This window comes from Lemur catta, chromosome 1 (genome assembly GCF_020740605.2).
Source record: "Lemur catta isolate mLemCat1 chromosome 1, mLemCat1.pri, whole genome shotgun sequence".
Taxonomy (NCBI): Eukaryota; Metazoa; Chordata; class Mammalia; order Primates; family Lemuridae; genus Lemur; species Lemur catta.
The window spans coordinates 143446422-143466150 of record NC_059128.1 but is presented as its reverse complement, the minus strand read 5'-3'; positions in this window follow the sequence as shown (position 1 = coordinate 143466150).

Below are 19729 nucleotides of genomic sequence, written 5' to 3'. Positions count from 1 at the left end.
CCCCCAATGTGACTGTATTTGGAGATAGGGTCTTCAAGGAAGTAATGAGGATTCAATGAGGTTATAAGTTTGGGCCCTAATCCAACACAATGCTGCCTTTGTAAGGGCTGTGCGTGCAGAGAAAGGCTGTGTGAGGACACAGCCAGGTGTGGCCATCTGCAAGCCAAGGAAACAGGCCTCAGGAGAGAACCAAACCTCATGACACCTTGATCTTGGACTTCCAGCTTCCAGCACCATGAGAAATAAACTTCTACTCTTAAACCACCCAGTCTGTGGTATTCTGTTACGACACCGCAAGCAGACTAAGACACAAACTTTGATGTCAGTTAATCAGTGTGGAATTCTTTCTCAAAGTTCACAGGCTGAAGACCATTAGGAAGGTCTACTGTTAAAAAGTTAGGTTTGTTTAGTTTGTTGCAGCACAGGAGGACACGCACCAAAGGAACCAGGGCACACCTCCACAGAGGGGTTGGAAGGAGCTCCTGGCAGGATTTGGGCTTGTGACTAAGGAAGGATTCAGGAAGTAGGGCTGGTACTGGGTCAGACGCTGTCAGGAAGCAGGACCAATGCAGTGACAGGGTGTCTTGATGGGTTTTACCTGGGAAATGGAGGATTGAAGTGGGTTAGAGTCATCACTTGGTGAAGAAGCAGCACTCACTCATGTTAATCAGAGGTGGGGCGTGTTTGGTCATTTTGTGGATTGGAGTGATCTTGTTTGAGCCTTTTCCAAACACGATCACAGTGTGTCCAGTTTGATAATCGCTGATGTTCAAGTGGGAACATTATAGTCTGGCAGCCAACAGGCAAGTTTTTTCTTCCTTTTCTCATATTAGGGAATCCAGTGTGGTACAGCCCACCAAATGGGAACAATGGAAAGGACAGTTATGATGTGCACGTGCAGTTCACACCATGGTTTACAAAGCACTAGCATGGCACTGGGAATTGTTATTTCCAACTCTCCCTTGCAGGTGAGGAAACTGAGGCCCAAGGAAGTTAGAGGAGTAACTTGAGGCCACTCGGCTGGTAGGTTGCCGGGAGGCCCACCCAGGTCAGAAATTTACCTACAGGCAGTGTCTGGCCTTGGAACTGAGCCTAGAGCAGATGCCTGCACGGCCTGTGGACTCAGAGTGGCTGGTCTCCGCTCCTTCCCACAGCCGTGCTGAGCCCAGAAGCTGCCCAGTGGTTGGACCCGTAAACATTCCTAAATGGAAGCCTTGGGGCTCCACCTTGTGGTCATCATATGAACTGCTGCCGTAGGCTTGGGCCCTAGGGCAAGCATCACCAGGTCCCCCTCGATGGTCGGGGACTCATTTGACCCTCAGCCCATGAGGCTGCAAGCTGGGTTCTCTCAGCCTGAGCTAGAGATGAGAAAACAGACGAAGTCACAGTTTACCCACAAAAAGAGTGCTGGAGCTGGGCTGTATTGTGAGAGGGAGCTGCAGTCTGGGCCAACCTTCTGGCCAAGCCCATGACCCTTGTGGCCAAGCCCACAATTCCACACAAAGTTGCTGTTAGTGCTAGCTGCCTCCCTGACTATTGTCCTGAATCACCCCTGGCAGGTGCCTGAAGCCTGTGCCGGGGGAATTGTCTCTCCTGGGAGTAGCGTTTGCAATATTATGATGTCTAGAGCTGCGCTGTCCCATGAGGTAGTCACGGGCCATATGTGGCTATTGACCACTTGAAATGTGTCTCCTCTCTGTCAAAATGTGATTTGTAAGTGTAAAATATTTGCCAGAGTCTCAAAGACTTAGTGTGAAAAAAAGAATGTAAAATGTCTCATTAATAACTTTTACGTTCATTACATGCTTTTGAATGTATTGGGCTTAATAAAATATTTTATTAAAATTAATTTTACCCATTTCTGTTTACTCTTTAAATCACTACTAGGAAATTTAAAATTTCGTCCATGGTTCACATGCCACTGCTACTGCACGGCACCGACCTAGAGCTTGTGGTCCTGGTGATTTTGCCAATGACACATACTGGAAGAAGAACCCCCTCGGAGATGTCCCACAAGGCAGGCTTGCTTGTCCCTCTCTCTGCTGAGGTGTCTGGAGGTGACCAGTTGCAAGGTGGGGGCTGGGGGAGGTGACATTTAAGGCCTTGCCTCTCTGCAAAATGGGAAAACTGAAAAGTCCCTGTGTCCTGTTGACAGGGAGCAGAGGAGCGGCATGTTTTATGTATGAATAACTCTTCTTTTAAAATTCTTGGGATTTATAAAATTTTGACAGTATTCTTTGTTTTAAACTCAAATTACACTACACTCCAGCCACTATGGACCAGACTCTTTCATTCCTCAGACTCTCCAAGCTCTTTCCAGCTGTGTCCCCTTCCCTTTCTCCCTCTCTACAAGGCCACCTCCTCGGGTGGCAGATCTGCTCTGTGCCGAGCCCTCCGGTGACCCTCTGAGCTACATCGGGTCTCCCTCCTTGTCAGTTCTCTTGGTCCATTATTTCTTTCCTCTGGTGTATGGGTGTGTGATCAATGTCCGTCTTCTTCGCTACGCTGGAGTATCACTGGGCAGGGACTGTGCCTGTCTCTTTACAGCCGTGTCCCTGTGCCCACAGGGTAAACTCTCGCAAGGATCTGTCGTTGACGCCTGCACAACCAGGAGAGAAGTTGCCCTTTCTGTCATCCACTCTGAGTCGGGCACCTTGTCTGCCTGCCATCACTCCCTTTCACAGCCCCCAGAGGCAGCCACTGTCCCACTCGTGCTGTGGAGCAGAACACCAGCTTGGGAAGGAAAGCCACTTGCTGGAAGTCACCCCTGCACTGAGAGCCCGAGGGGGACTAGAAGTCAGGCCTGGCTGGTTCCCATGCCCGTGTACCTTCCTACTCTCCAGGAGATGATCCCTGCTGTCACCTTCCCTCTCAGAGGCACTGGGCAGCCTCTGCTCTGCTCTGCTCTTTGGAGACCCCGTGCTTCTCCAGGTGCTCAGTCTCTGAACCCTGGAATCTCACAGGGACTGTGCTTGTCTTGGTGATCCCCAGCTGGGCCCAAGGGAGAAGAACACGAGGCCAGATGGGTGGCGGGTGCTGGCGCTGAGCGCATGGGCAGGGGCCCGGAACCCTAAGCTTGGGGTTGGTTCCAGCCACATGGGAGAGCAGGAGCAGGGAGCAGTTCCACCCACCAGGGCCTAGGGGCTGCCAGGGCTGGCAAGCTCCGTGAACCAGTAGCCCAGGAGACACTGCCTCCCTTCTCTGAGGGGCAGAGCTCCGGTGTCCCCACACAGTATGCCGAGTGCCCGCCCTCCCCTTCCCCCTTCCTCGGGGGCGCGAGTCTGTGAGAAGAGTGTGCGGTGCATAGGCAGACAGGCTGGCAGAGACAAGCTTGACAGGCCGGAGTGTGAGCAAGAGTGGAGGGAGACAAGCACCCTGATCGCAGAGGAATAGGTGCCTGGCCTCAAAGGGCTTCTTCGAGAGGAGACTGAAAGGGATGCTCTGAGGACCTAGTGACAAGAACAACTAACCAATCCACAAGCGCCCCCTGGCCTCGTCTCAGTGGGAGCCCTACAGGGGCCCACTGTGAATTCACGCACCTTTTAAAACCCAGTGAGGAGGCCCCAGAGTCCTGCTTTCCTAGACCTGCCTGTTTCCATGCTGACACAGAAACACGCAGAGGGGATGGTAATGTTGACTCCAGTTGGCCAAAGACAGCGGAAGTTATAAAGTGCAAGAGTAAACAAGGAATCTGCAGGATACCGAGGGAGGCAGAGCTCCACCAGGGGAGGGGCCTCGGGGTGGAGAGGTCAGAGGGCCTGGCAGGGGGAAGCATTAAGCTCCAGGTTCACACGGCAGGTGTCCCAGTGTCCTAGGGAACGTCCTTGGGGCCCACTCATGTTCTGGGCAAGGGGTAAGGCAGCTGGACAGGCGGCTAAGACTTGATCCTGTGCTGTCTGGATTTATCACTAGAGGCCCAGAGGGAAAAACTGCCATCTTTGAATCACCTTGAAAGTTACCTGAATTCAGCTTTGTGTGTACAGGGCCCTGTGTCCCAAAGGTAGGCTTTGGAGACCCCACACTGTGGGTGACCAGGCCACAAGGGTGTACCCGCCCACTCAGGTGACACTGTGCTGGAGGAAAAGACAGAAAGACCTTCAGAAACCTCCTCCTGTGGACAGCTGGCACACACAGGCTTCATGAAACTGCTAATTCCTCTCCGTCTTTTTTAGCACCTGCTTTTTCCCTGAATCTCCGTTTGTTCAAAGCCATTGACTCTGAACAATAGTTGACACTGGGTTGAAATGGATGGCTTCATTTGGAGTTTCACTTTGAGTGAATGGCACGTTGTGTGTGTTTTCTCTTCATAGTGAATAAGAGCTGTACATGGCTTGACTGAGAGCGGGCATTGACAACTATTTTTAAACCTGTTTTTTAGCCATTCTTTCACTCTCCCCACACTGTGTGAAAAGCGGGTTCTGTCTGGTTGCAGTGTGAGCCCTAACTTATGTGTCTCGGTTTCCCACTCTGCACAATGGCAGGGCGTGACTTTATCCTAACCTAGAGCCTCTGCAGCTCTGCACCGCTGGTGCGCTTGCCCGCTGTTTGCTGACCAGGGCCGCCCCTGGACAGGAAATTGGTTTTTGCCCAGAGTCAGCGAAGCTGGACGTGCTTCTTGAGGCCAGAGATCAATAGGTCTGGACATGGCCTGTTGAACAAACAAATCGTTCCCTATGACAGATAGCCAAGGGCCTGGGGTCTTGCACGCAAGCCAAGGCGTCTTATTGTCCTGCACACGGTGATGAGATCAAGAGGTTAAGATGTCTTTGTCATAGAATGACTTTTGTTCCTTTGGGTAGATGTCCAATAATGGGATTGCTGGATCGAATGGTAGGTCTGCTTGAATCTGTTTAAGGTATCTCCATAATGCTTTCCACAGGGGTTGCACTAGTTTGCAGTCCCACCAGCAGTGTATGAGTGTTCCTGTCTCTCTGCATCCACGCCAACATGGGTTGTTTCGGGACTTTTTGATAAAGGCCATTCTCACCGGAGTTAAGTGATATCTCATTGTGGTTTTGATTTGCATTTCCCTGATAATTAGGGATGTTGAGCATTTTTTCATGTTTGTTAGCCATTCTTATATCTTCTTTTGAAAAATTTCTATTCATGTCATTTGCCCACTTTTTGATAGGGTTGTTTGATTTTTTCTTGCTGATTTTCCTGAGTTCTAAATAGATTCTTGTTATCAGTCCTTTATCTGATGTGTAGTATGAGAAAATTTTTTCCCATTCTGTAGGCTGTCTATTTTCATGACTGTTTCTTTGGCTGTGCAGAAGCTTTTTAATTTAATCAGGTCCCATTCGTTTATTTTTGTTGTTGCTGTGATTGCCTTAGGGGTCTTCCCTGATCATCACCTAAATGCACATCAGGGAAGGATACCAATTGGATATCAGACTGAGACGGGGGGTGGGGGGAGGTGATGGGTGTATGCCTACATGATGAGTGCATTGTGCACCGTCTGGGGAATGGTCATGCTTGAAGGTGCTGACTCGGGGAGGTGGGGGATGGGGGGAGGGGATGGAGGTATGACTACATGGTGAGTTCCAGGTGCACTGTCTGGAGAATGGACATGCTTGAGGCTCTGACTCAGGGGGATGGGCAGGACACAGACAATGTATATAACCCGAGCTTTTGTACCCCCATGATGAGCTGAAATAAAAAAAAAAACAAAAAAGAGGTTAAGATGCAAACATCAACCTCCCTTGAGCAATCGCCCAGAACCAATGGAACAGGTTACCTCCAGACATCAAAGAAAGCCATGTACCAGGAAGTAGCTTCGGGGCAGAAAGTATAAAAATAAAACGACTGGGCCGGGCGCGGTGGCTCACGCCTGTAATTCTAGCACTCTGGGAGGCTGAGGCGGGTGGATCGCTCAAGGTCAGGATTTCGAGACCAGCCTGAGCAAGAGCGAAACCCCGTCTCTACTAAAAAAATAGAAAGAAATTATCTGGCCAACTAAAATATATATAGAAAAAATTAGCCGGGCATGGTGGCACATGCCTGTAGTCCCAGCTACCTGGGAGGCTGAGGCAGTAGGATCGCTGAAGCCCAGAGTTTGAGGTTGCTGTGAGCTAGGCTGACACCACAGCACTCACTCTAGCCCGGGCAACAGAGCGAGATTCTGTCTCAAAAAGAAAAGAAAATAAAACAAAAAACAAACAAACAAACAAAAAAATGACTGGTGCTGTTGGCACTGCAGTCTTGTACCATCTTTGTCTGTGTGTTTCTTTCTGTGTTCATCCCCCGTTCTGCAATCGGGCCAGAACAACCCAGTTGCAGTAGGTCTATGACATTCTCTGGCAGATGTGCCATGACAAGCACTGAGGTGGGGCTGGGAGCAGACCAGAACTCTGAATTCCAGAGATGGAGTCTGGAAGCCTCGGAGAGACACGCCTTTGTCCCATTCTGGGCGGGATGCAAGAGGCAGTGGATACATCTTTTCTGTGGAAAAGAAAGAAAGAGGGAGAGAGAAAAAATAGGGGAGAAAGGCAGCAATTTTTAGGTAATATAGGCAGCAAGTGTCTAGAGGCCTTCCTGGTATAGAACACCTACGATTCTGAACAGTTCTTTTAAAATACCTTTCTATGTTTAATTTTATTTTTTTTAAATATCTTTCTTATTTTCACACTCACAACTTTGACTGAGAAAAATACCTTTTTAAATAAGTGGCTGATGTGGCAGAAAGGGAGGGGAAACCCTTAGGGGCCAGAAGGCAAATCCAGATGGGCAAGGGGAGGCTGGAGCCCACGCTGGCCCTGGGCCCTCTGTGGTCCCTCAGACCAGAGCCTGGCCTGCATGGGCCATGTGCCTGCATGGTCTGGAGGCGAGGGCTGTGCTGGGAAGGGTGGGAGTTCTGTCTGAAGTCCACACAAAGTCAGCACCCCAAGGGGCAGCTCCCCTAATGGGTAAGCTAAGAACTGCAGCTCACCCTCACTCCCAAGCCCGCACAGACGGGAAATCGTGTGACGATGCCTGTACTGGCATGGGCTCCCGTGGGAACAAAAACAGAAAAGTCTCCCCAAGAACTCCCAGCCACAAGCCTGTGTTCATGAGTACTGGGGCCAGAATTCACACAGCCTGTGTGGCCAAAAAACCCAATCGAAGACATAGGCAAACACATGAACTTGAACTTGTCCCAGCTTGGAAGTTCCCCAGAACACTGGCTGAAGTAAAGGCAAGTCCCTTCTGGAGAAATGTGCTTTAAAACTAGGTCTCAGGGAAGGGCCCCTTTTCCATCAAGGCCAGCAAAGCTCCTTCCCCAGGAACAGGCTCAGGCAAAGCCTGTGCGCAAATGCAGTAGTGGAATGCGCAATTCAAGGGGACAAAGTGAAGGAAGAAGTGAGGAAGGGAAAGAAGGAAAGAGTGGTGCCTTCCTGAGCTGGCCACAGCCACAGGGGACAATGCAGCTGTCATGCAGGCTCTCTGCAAAAGGCCGGTGGAACCACTGCCTCTTACAACAGTCAGCTGTGGAAACAAAAGGCAACAATGTATTCCCCAGCCCTTTCTCTTCTATCTCTTTGGTCAACATTTCCCCCGTGGGACATTACCTTCCCTGAACTTCGAGGCTGTGTTACCTGGGCTCTCTGGTTGGCCCCTGGGACAGCCAGGCAGATCAGACCCAGAAACCAGAGCCGTTGTGTCTCCTGGTGCCGGTCTCCCCGCCCCGTTATAGTCCAGAACTGCAGACCTGCAGGTTGATCCTCAGCTCCTGTGGTGTCCAAGATGACAGGCACTTCGTGAGACCCTTCCCGGGTCTTTTCGAAAAGAACTCCCCCGGAGCAGCTGGGACAGTGAGGGGAGACACGCGCACGAGGGGGCTTCCTAGGTGACTAAAGAGGCAAGAAAGCAGGCAGGGTGGAGCCGAGCTGTGGCGGAGGGAACCCGACGAGGGCTGAAGTGGACTGAGCCAGACCGAGCAATGAGCGCCTGCGGGGCGAACAGGTGACCCGCGTTGTTCCAGTTGCCGAAGGAGAAGGAGCCAAGGGGCCGAGCGCGCCACGCGAGGGCGGGGGCCGAGCGGGCCGAGTGGATGGGCCGAGGGAGGGGCTGCAGCCGAAAGGGGCCGAGTGGAGCCGAACAGAAAGGAGGGGAGCGTGGGCGGGGCCGAGCAGGGCCGGGTGCGCCCGAGCGGCGGCGCGGAGGGAGCCGAGCGGGTGGCGGGGCGGTCGGGCCTCCCCGAGGCGGTGGGAGTCGGTGGAGGGGCGGCAGGGCTGGAAGTGCTGTGAAATCAGGGCAGTGGACGGAGGCAGAAGACGCTGGTCTGCGCAGCCTTTCTTGAGCCTTCCTGCTCCTGGGTAGAGTCTCCATGTACCGGTGGGATCGGATGCCGCGTCTTCCGCTGGGGTCCTCCGAGTTCAGATAACGGCGGAGAGCGGAGGGTGCCCTGGGGACCGTCAACGTGAAGACTGTGCTTTCGGAAGGGTGGTTGTTCCCCATGTTCATTCCCAGAGCATTGTCCTGGCGCCGCCAGTGGTAGACGCTGTAGCCTGGAGGCGCGGAGCGGTAAGGGCGTGGGGCAGCCCGCGCGAGGGAAGCCTAAGAAGGGTCCCGAAGCCCAGCAGGTTTACACGGGACGGGCGGGGGCCCTGGGGCCTGGCAGTGCAGGAACCAAAGCGGGGAGCTAGGCACGGGCAGCTTCGCTGAGTTCCTGCGTTTTCGTCTGGGAGATGAGGAAAGTGATGCCTGCATCTCCGGCTAGTGTGAAGGCAAGACTACCAAAAAAAAAAAAAAAAAAAATACGCTTTGGGGAGGGGTGCGGGAGGAAATCTGTATTTTGACAGTGTTATCACGTAGTCTTATATATGGAAAAATACCCTCCTTTTATTTATTTTTCTACTGTTTCTTAAACAAGGTCTTGCTCTGTTGCCCCTGCTAGAGTGCAGTGACGTCCTCATAGCTCACAGCAACCTCAAACTCCTGGGCTCAAGAGATCCTCCTGCCTCAGCCTCCTGAGTAGCTGGGCCTGCACCACACCTGGCTAATTTTTCTATTTTTTGAGGAGATGGAGGTCTCGCTCTTGCTCAGGCTGGTCTCGAACTCCTGGCCTCAGGCAATCCTCCTGCCTTGGCCTCCCAGAGTGGCCAGGCTCGCCCCCTCCTTTTATTTTTAAATAAAAAGTATTATGTACCAGATACTGTTCTAGGCAGTGGTGATATAGACGTGAACAAATCAGCCAATAATTCCTGCTGACATTCTTGGAGGAGGCTTTTGTTCCAGGGTTTGGCCCAAGAATCCAGGCAGTAAACACAGGCATGAAACACAGACCTCTTAGACATCTGATCCGTGTCACTGTCCGTGCCTATGTGCCTACTGCTGAATTATTCTAAAACACACATCTGATCATGTCACGTAGCTGCCCAAAACCCTTCAGTGTCTCTGAGATAAAGGCCTTCTTCAGGAGCTGGCCCTAGCCTACGTCTCCAGTTGCATCTCCCCAAATTTTCAGGAACACCTGGCTACTTACCTCTGCCTGTATATACCTCTGCTGTGCGTATTTTTTTCTTATTTAAAGCGCTGAACTCAATATTAGACACCAGATGGCACCAGAACTGTACTTAAGGCTCGCTTTTAATAATCTTTTTTTCAAGAATATAAAAACAGTATCTATAATTTAAGGGCAACATCTGAATTTTCCAAAAGATATCCGTAAGTTCTCCTTAATAACATAAGCATTTTTTACCAAATGAATATTCTCACATACTCTTACAAATTAAAAAAATATATGACTCTAAGTAATGAAAATAATCACACTTAATAATGCTGAACTTAGTACAACTAGGTGCTTTCTTGACAATACTCCTTGAACTGAATTAAAGGACTCAGTCACAGCTTCTGTTGTGTTCCCTGAAATTAGTGCTTAGCTGCGTTTTTGTTGGGTTTAAATACAAAATGGTACATCCATGATTTTCACTTTTTAACCTAAAGTATTTCTATATGTGACCTGAAAGGCAATAAACAAAATGAAAATTAAAAAAATAATAATAAAAAATAAAATAAAATTGTTGAGAGTAAATTTCAAATGTTTTCATCACAAAAAATAAGTATTTGAGATATGATGGATATATTAATTAGCTTTGTTTAATTATTTCACATTATATTCATAAATCATAACATCACTTTGTACTTCATAAATATGTACAACTATAATTTGTTAATTTACAATTAAAGATAAATAAAAATAATAAAATTAACTATTAAAAAAAGAACAAATATTGGTGAGGATTGGGAGGTTATATACTATCTGCTGAATACCACAATGAAGATATTTTATATTGTTTATAAGTAACTATAAATGGTATATACATATTTACCTTAATTTATATTGTTTTATATGTTTTGCTTTATAATGAAACACTAGAATTTATAAGAATTAGGTGAAATAAAATAGAAATCTTAGCAATGTCTTCTCATACTCTTTTATCATTATAAAATGTCCCAGCTTATTCCAAGTAATGTTTTTTTTTTTCTTGACTCTTGCTCTTTAATTGTGGTGTTTACACCATTGCATTGACATTGTTGATATCAGTGGGTGTCAGTCTAACAGTTTGCTGTTTATCTTTTACATGTCCCATCTGGATTTTTTTCTGTGTATATTTTTTGTTTGTTTGTTTTTTGCTTCTTTACTTTTCTTGCCTTCTTTTGGATTATTTGAGTATATTTTAGAATTCATTTTTATCTCCATAATTGGGTTCTTGGTAATAAGCCAAAATCTTTGCTGTATATTTTTAATGATTGCATTAGGATTTATAAGATACATCTTCAACTCATTGTAGTTTACCTTCAAATAATACAATGCCCATTTTGTGTGAAGTGTATGAATCTTACAGACCTATGCTTACAGTTTTCCCATCTTACCTTTTGTGCTATTTTTGTTGTATTTTTAAATTCTACATATGCTTTAAACACAAAGTTATTGTTATTTTTGTTTTAACGGTCAGTTATATTTTATAATTTAGTTAATTATATGCTATTTTAGTATAATATATATTTTCTATTTTTATAATTTACCATTTCTGGCTCTCTTCCATCTTTCTGTAGATTCCAATTCCCATCTGTATCATTTTCCCTCTTCCTTGAGAATTTCCTTTAATGAAGGTCTGCTACTTTTGGATTTCCTCAGCTTTCTTTGTCTGAAAAATGTCTCTATTTCACCTCATTACATTTTGTTATTGAGATATAATTCAAATTTTAAATTAACATTTAAAAAGGCATAATTTAGTGACTTTTAGTATATTCCCTGTTTTACACAACCATTCCCACTGTCTAATTCCAGAACATTTCCCTTTACCCCAAACAAAACTTGATACTTAAAATCTGTCAGTCTTCACTACCTCACCTCACCCCTCCACCGATACCCTGGCAATGAATAATCTATCTGTCTTTATGAGTTTCCTAATTCAGGACATTTCATACAAATGAATTTGTACACTACGTGGCCTTCTTTCTTCTTTCCCTTAGCATAGTGTTTTCAAGGATCATCTATCTGTGTGGGAGCATAATCAGTACTTCATTCCTTTTTATGGCTGTATAATGATATTTCATTGTATGCATATACTATTAATACTACATTTTATTTATCACTTCACCAGTAGGAAGACATTTGGACTGTTTCTACTCTGTGACTGTTATAAATAATGTTGCTAAGGACATTTGTGTACAATTTTTTTATTAGAACAATTGTTTAAAATTCTCTTGAATGTATACCTAGGAATGGATTGCTGGGTCATTTGGTAATTCTTTAAGTTTTGGAGGAATCCCTAACTGTTTACCACAGTGGTTGTATCATTTTCCATTCCCTCCAGCAATGAATGTGGTTTCCAATTTCTCTACGTCCCTTTTAACCCTTGTTATTTTCCATTATCTTGATTATAGCCATCCTAGTGATTTTGAAGTGATGTCTTATTGTGGCTTTGCTTTTCACTTCTTTAATAGTTAATGATTTTTTTCATCTTTTCATATGCATATTGGCAATGTGTATATATCCTTTAGGGTAATGTATTTTTAAATAGTTTTCCCATTTTAAAATTTGTCTTACTATTGTAGTTGGCCATAGATATGTAGATTTTATTTTTGGACTCTCAATTCTATTCCATTGGTCTATATATCTACTATTATTCCTGTACCACACTGTTTTGAATGTTGCAGCTTTGTAGTAAGCTTTGAAATCAGGAAGCAAGATTCCGCTTTTCACACTATGCAAGCACATGTTAATGTTCAAGAAAGACCCAAAGGAATCCAGTATAAATTTCTCAAACTCTTTTTCTGCATAGTTACAGCTTTGGCCATTGGGAACTCTTAGTTGGTGCCTTTGTCCCTTTAACATAAGCTGTTAACTATGTTTTTTTTTTTTAGCACTTTGTTACTTTCTGGACTTACATGTTCCAGGCTCATCTTGTATACTTCCTGCCCCGGTGCTAGAATAAGCCATTTTTCCAAGGACACTTTTATTAGTGGATGGTGTTAGAAACCAAAATCTGGGTTCTGTGTGTCGTTGTTGCTTTTGGTGTGTTTTTGCTTATAGGCACTAAGCAGACTGAACAAGGAAATCTATGTATCGATACTTACCTGTATATATAAACCTTTAGTAATTATTTCTATATGTGTCCATCTATATCTATATATTAAATTAAATCTGAGTTTATGTTGATGTCTCTGATTCTAATGAAGTACTGTATCATATTTCTTTTAAATGTCATTTCCCAACTGTTTCTTGCTTATAAATAGGAATACATTTGATTATTGTAAACACAATTATTTAGGAACCTTACTTAATTTATACATTATTTTTACTATTTTTGAAATATATCCCTTTATATTTTCTACATACATGATTATGTTGTCTATGAATAAGGAAAGTACCAGTTCTCCAATATTTATTTCTTTTTAATTCCTCTTTGTGCTGGACTAGACCACCAGTATATTATTGAATAAAAGTGGTGAGAGCTGAAACCCTTGATATTTTTCTTTAAATCTAAGAAGGTAAGCTTTCAATATTTCACCACTGAATATGCTTTTAGCTAATGGTTTAATTATTGGGATAAGGTAGTTCCCATCTAAGTCTGGTCTGTTGGGAGTCATTTTTTAAAATCATAAATTGATACTGAGTTGTTTTAACTGCATAAGCATCTCTTGATAAGATCATATAGTTTTTCTTGTTTATTATGTTTTTGGTGAATTATGGATTTTCCAATGTTAACCCAAGTTGCATTTCTGAAGTAAATACCATTTACGATTTGTTATCCTTTTTATGTAATTCTTGATTCTGTTTTTAATATTTTGTTAATGATTTTTGCTTCTAAGTTAATGGGGATAGAGACTTCTAATTAACTTGTAACATCATTGTCAGGTTTTGTGTCAAGATTTTCCAGGCCTCATGACAAGAATTGGCAAGTGTCCCTTCCTCCTCTGTTTTCTGAAGGAGGTTGTGTAGCTTGTAGTATCTTTGAAGCATTTCGTTCATTTCATCTAAATTATCAAATTTATTTATAAAATTGTTCCTATTACCTTTTCAGTGTCTATACTATTTTCTCTCTTAGTCTTCATATTGGTCATTTGTGCTTTCTCTTTATTTTTTGACCCATTTTTCTAGAAGATTATCAATGTCATTAATCTGTTCCAAGAACCATCTTAATGCCTTACAAGTTTCCTTTATTGTCTTTTTTCCTTTTCTATTTTATTGGTTTCCAATTTTAATCTTCTACTTTATTTCTTCTACATATTTTTATTCAATATTCTTTTATCTTTCTCTCTTTTTTATGTGGAAGCATAGATTACTTATTTTATACTGTTTTCTCTGATACAAGCACTTAGAAGTATTTTAATTTCCACAGGTTAACTGAGTAGCTACATTGCACATTTTCACATTTCCTTCAGTTTGGAATGTTTTCTAATTGCCTTTGTGATTTTTTTTTTCTTTGAAAATCAGTTATTTAGAAGTGTGTCCCTTAATATTTTAGCATTTGAACATTTTCCAGACATTTGATATCACATATTTCTTCTTTAATTCTGTGTAGTTCATGGATGTAATACGGATAATTTTAGTTTTTTTGGTTTTTTTTTTTTGAGACAGAGTCTCACTCTGTTTCCCGGGTTAGAGTGCCGTGGCATCAGCCTAGCTCACAGCAACCTCAAACTCCTGGGCTCAAGTGATCCTACTGCCTCAGCCTCCTGAGTAGCTGGGACTACAGGCATGCACCACCATGCTCGGCTAATTTTTTCTATATTTTTAGTTGTCCAGCTAATTTCTTTCTATTTTTTTAGTAGAGACGAGGTCTTGCTCTTGCTCAGGTTGGTCTTGAACCCCTGAGCTCAAACGATCCACCTGCCTCAGCCTCCCAGAGTGCTAGAATTACAGGCGTGAGCCACCACGCCTGGCCTAATTTTAGTTTTTTGATACTATGGGTAATGTTTAATAGCCCAACTTATGGCTATCTTGGTGAATATTTAATGTGCATTTAAAAACAATGTACATTTGGCAGTTGTTGGCTGGAGTGTCTTATAAATACCAAATAGGTAATGTTGGTTAATGTATCATTCAACATTTTGTTATCCTTACTGAATTTTTGGCCGATTATTCTATAAATAATTAAGAAAGGACTTTTAAAATCTATGATTGTGGATTTGTCATTTTGTCCATTTTGTTTTGTCATATTCTTCATGTGATTTAGAGTTCTGTAATTGCAGACACACTCAGTACAGTAGTTCCCCTTAACCCCAGGGAGTGGATTCCAAGACCTCCAGGAAATCACTGAAACCATGGGTAGTCCTAAACCTGATTCCCATTAACCAGAACACATTTCTGTTCATGTCTTCTACCCACAAATTTAATGCCTGTTCATTCTTAACTAAGCACTTATCATGCACTGTGGCCATAAATTTTACAGTTTGTGGTGCCACAGCAAAGCTAGCATAAATTTCTTTTTCCCTCTTTACAATTTCATGGATAGATTTGTTCTTACCATGAGTCTTAGCAACCTCAGCATGTGATTTTTTCTTTCCTTATTAAGACTAGAACTTTCACCATTTCACTTAAAGGATGCACTATATGGCTTCTCCTTGGCATGTTGGAATTGCCAGCATTACTGTTCTTGAGCTTTGGGGCCATTACTAAGTAAAATAAGGATTACTAAACACAAGCACTGAGATACCATGACAGTTGATCTGATAACTGAAACGGCTACTAAGAGACTGACAGACAGGTAGCATAGACAGCATGGAGATGTTGGACAAAGGGATGATTCACATTCCAGGTGGGACAGTGCAAGATTTCATCATGCTACTCAGAATGACACAATTTAGAACTTACAGGATGTTTATTTCTATTTATTTTCCCAAGTAATATTTCCAGATCTCATTTGTGCATAACTGAAACTTGGGAAAGGAAATCATGGATAAGGGGAGACTACTGTAGTCAAATCCAGACCCTGATACTGTAATGGTGGTATGAAAGTCACTTATATCTCTAGTATAAAGGTTAAAAGACAAAATGGTTAAAAATAGCTATAGTTACAATAATTTCTTAAGGGACATACAAGTTAAAAAGGTACAAACTATAATTGGGGGCAGGAGTAACAGTGTAGAGTTTCTACATGTGGTCAAAGTTAAATTGCTATCAGCTTAAAATAACCTGTTATAAGTATAAGGTGTTTTTTGTAAGCCGCATGGTAAGCAAAAACTTCTAGTAGAAGGAAAAAGAGAGGAATCAAAGTGTATCACTATCCAAAGAAACCACAAAGACAGTGAAGGAGAAAAGAAGGATCTACAAAACAACTAGAAAATAATTAACAAATGGCAATAGTTAGTCCTTACCTATCAATAATTATCTTGAATGTAAATGGATTAAATTTTTCAATGAAAAGACATAAGGTGGCTAAATGGATTAAAAAGAAAAACAAAAATGAGACTCAACTATCCACTGCCTATATGAGGCTCACTCCAGCTTTATGAGCACACGTAGACTGGAAAGTGAAAAGATGGAAAATGGTATTCCATGAAAACAGAAACCAAAAGAGAGCAGAGGTAGCTAAACTTGTATCAGGCAAAATAGATCTCACCTCAAAAACTGTAAGAAGAGACAAAGAAGAGCACTGTAATGGTAGTGGATTTGATTCATTAAGAGGGTATAACAATTGTAAATATATATACAGCTAAATTGGGGGCACCTAAATATATAAAGCAAATACTAATAAATCTGAAGGGAGAAATAGAATGCAATACAATAATAGGGGACTCAATAATGGATAGATCACACAGGCAGAAAATCAGTGAGGAAACAACAGACTAGAACTACATTTTAAACCAACTAGACCTAACAGACATATACAGAACATTTCATCCAACAGCATCAAAATACACATTCTTCTTAAGCACACATGAAACATTCTGCAGGATAGATCATACTAGGTTTAGACCGCAAAAAAGTCTTAACAAACTGAATAAGATCAAAGTCATACCAAGGATCTTCTCCAAACATAATGGTATGAAACTAGAAATCAATAATAGGAGGAAGTTTGGAAAATTCACAAATGTATGGAAATTAAATAACACACTCCTGAATAATGAATGGATCAAAAAGAAATCAAAAAGGAAATAAAAATGTTTTAAAACAAATGAAAATGTAAACACAACATACCAAAACTTATGGGATACAGCAAAAGCATTCCTGAGAGGAAAGTTTATAACAATAAACACCAACATTAAAAAAGAAGCAAGGTCTTAAGTCAACCACCAAATGTTACACCTCAAGGAAGTAGAAAAATAAGAACAAAGCCCAAAGTTAATAGAAGGAAGGAAATAACAAAAATCAGAGCAAATAAATAGAGACAAGAAAGACAACAAAAAAGATGAAGAGTTGGGTTTTTTTAAAGATAAACACAATAAGACATTAAGTAGACAAAAAAAAAGAGAGACAACTCAAATAAATATGAAATGAAAGAGGAGACATTACAATTGATGCCACAGAAATGCAGTGGATCATAAGAGACTAAGAGAAATTTTATGCCAGCTAGCTGGATAACATAGAAGAAATGGATAAATTCCTAAAAACATACGTCCTACTAAGACTGATACATTAATTAGCATTTCTACTAAGACTGATATGTTAATTAGCTTTAAGTCACATTCCACTTAGTGTACATGTACCTAAACTTCACATTGGACCCCATACATGTATACAACTATGACTTGTCAATTAAAAATAATATGAATAAAACCATAATTATTAAAATAAAATGCAGGAAGCATGGCTTGACTGTTGCTTTTTTCTCTGCCTCAGCTGTCCTTTGTATTCATGGGCACCATCTTCTTTGTTTTTCAGCAGCTCCCTTGGGCCAGCAGGAATCAGCATAGTCTCGGCATGAAGTTGAGAACCCTCCTTGTGAGCCCCTGCCAGCCCTGGCCCTCTTCAGAGGGAGAAGTTGAGGTCTTCCTATCTGGCTGTGCAACCTGGAGGACTTTCCTGGTCTCCTCCTGTGTCCTGTTCCCTAAGGCCTCATCTGCAGACAGCTCTGTGTATGGCCTCAGTGTCTCCTGCCCAGAATTTATCCAGTTGCCACTCATAATCTCAAAGAGAGTGGGCCTCTACCTGGGGTCGAGGGTGAGGAACTTTTCAGAAAAAGTTTGAGTTCATCTGAAAAGAAAAGAAGTATCATATACCTTCCACTTACAACCTGACTTCCAAGGTCCCTGAAACCTCTCCGTCAAATGGAAGAGTCCTGGTTGTCATGATGTAGAGGACAACACTGAGGCTCCACACGTCCACCTCCAGCCCATTATACTCCTGGTGCAGGAACGTTTCTGGGGCAGCATACAGGAGAGTCCCACAGAAAGTATCCAGCTTCTTCCCTTCACCAAATGTCATGACCAAGCCAAAGTCAGCTATTTTCACATTATCACTGGCATCGAGTAGGATGTTGTGGGGCTTCAGGTCCCGGTGCATGGTCTTATGCTGGCAGTACTACATGGCAGAAAGGATCTGTTGGAATTTGGTCTGGGCCGCCTCCTCCAGGTGGCCATATCAGAGTACATATTCAAAAAGGTTTCTGCCACTCGCATACTCTGTTACTAAGTAAATGGTGTCTTCAATGTATATGACATCCAACAGCTTTAGGATGTTTGGATGATTCAGGGCCTTCATTGCTTCAACCTCCTTATAGACACTTTCAAGGCTGGAAAGTCTCTGCTTCAAGATAATTTTGATAGCCACGTGGGTCCCAGTAAGAAGGTGCTGGGCCAGCATCACCTTGGTGAAGCTGCCCCGGCCAGTGGTCTTGAGGACCTTATAGTTGCTAAGTTCCTCAAGGGAGGAACTGGAGGCCAAGCCCTGCTGCATGGTCACCTCTAACTATGCTAACTGTACACTACCTACCTACACAAACTATGCTAAGGAACTACTGAACAATACCAGCTATAGTAACTAGGCTAAGAATACTAACAATACTGTGTTCTGATAACACTAACAATACTAATTATATGAACTAGGCTAACAATACTGATAAATAATACTAACTATGCTAACACTACTAACAAACAATACCAACTATACTATGCTAACACTACTAACAAACTACACTAACAATGCTAACTAACAAGGAAAAAACAGTCTCACTCTCACTAGGGTCAAACTCTACAGGTCACCAGAAAGCAGCTTTCTGGGCTATAAGGACCAAAGACCTAGGCCCAGCCAGGGGCTTATATAGGTTTTAGTAATTTGATAACGGTGGCTCTTTATGAGGTGAAGAAAAGAAATGAGACAATCAGGGCTGGGGATAACCCACAGTGGCTTTTTCATTTTTCGGTTATAAGAACATTTTCCTCTCTAAAGAAGGCAAGTGTTTTTTTTATTTACATGATTATAGAGATTAATATTTAGTTATTAGAAATTTAAACCTGTACAACATTTTGGGGACCTTTGTATTTATAGTTTGAAAATCTGTCATAACTTTAGGGTTTTAAAGGCCTCATCATGTGTATACTTGAAATATCCAATTTCTTTTTCTTTAAATTCTGATTGGTGTCAGAGTGATGCTACAACATAGCTGATATCATGATGCTATCAAAATGTGTTCTGTGGTGTGTGATACAAAATAAGGTCCATTATTAACATCTGTAGAGCTGTTAGAAAGATAATTTTCATCATAATTTCCCCACATGGTCATCATCAGATTTGTCATCAAAAAAATGTGGAGGCCAGAAGTCTGTGGGTTGAAATATTAAAAGTCATGGAAGGGAAAAAAAAAAAAAAAAAGGTCTGTCAACCAAGAAACCTATATCCAACAAACTGTGCTTCACAAATGAGGGAGAAATTAAGACATTGCCAGATAACCAAAAGCTGAGTACCACCAGCCCTGCCTGCAATGAAGGGAGTCCTTCCACTTGAAAAGAAAGGACACTAGACAGGAACTCAAATAGTTATGAAGAAATAAAGACTTCTGGTAAAGGTAAATACATAAAAAATTATAAAAGCTAGTACTACTTTCATTTTGTACATGATTTAAGAGACTAATGTATCAAAAAAGCCTATTAGTTCATGTTTTTGGACACACAGTGCATACATATGTAATCTGGTGACACCAATAACTGAAAGAGCAATTAGGCAAGAGAAAGAAATAAAAGGCACTGAAATTGAAAAGGAAGATGTAAAGTTATCTGTTTGCAAATGTCTTGATCTCATATGTAGAAAACACTTTAGATTCCACACAAGAACTGTAAGAATTAAAGCAAAGTTAGCAAA